Below are 726 nucleotides of genomic sequence, written 5' to 3'. Positions count from 1 at the left end.
AAATCTTTGTCGAAAGATCTCTTACCTCTCAAACCTGTTCCATTATCGTACACCGTAGCATCAGGTCTCGGCTCGAAATCTTTGTCGAAAGATCTCGTACCTTTCAAACCTGTTCCATTATCGTATACCGTAGCATCAGGTCTTGGCTCGAAATCTTTATCAAAAGATCTTGTACCTTTCAAACCTGCTCCGTTATCGTAAACCGTAGCATCTGGTCTGGGTTCGAAATCTTTGTCAAAAGTGGTTTGATCATTGTAACCGCCATCTGAATTCACATGCTTGTGGTTGAAGGATATTTTGAGGTCTTTGGTGTCTGTCAAGGTGTGACAATGAGTTTTCTTGGTGGGGAGAGGTGACACCTGAGTATCCCCTCCAACAAACGACTCTTGCTTGTATTCTACAGGATTTGGCCTACCTTCGATGGTAATTGCGATCTGTTGAAACAACACCACCAAAACATAAAGTTATTTAAGAAGTATACAACTTATAGAGTTGAGAACAGTCTCTTTTCATAAGACTCGTCAGACCACATTTTTACAATTGAAACTTCACAACAAAATGAAGATAAAAATTATGGACCTTCATAGCAAAAACTAAGTGTAAAAATATGGCCTCGGTCTCACGAAAACAAACTAGTATCACATGATCCCAAGTTTCTCTCTCTCACATACATATATATATACATATATATATATATATATATATATATATATATATATATATATA

Source organism: Cynara cardunculus (genome assembly GCF_001531365.2).
Source record: "Cynara cardunculus var. scolymus isolate 2C chromosome LG 2, CcrdV1, whole genome shotgun sequence".
NCBI classification, from domain to species: Eukaryota; Viridiplantae; Streptophyta; class Magnoliopsida; order Asterales; family Asteraceae; genus Cynara; species Cynara cardunculus.
Note: the sequence above shows the minus strand (reverse complement) of the source record.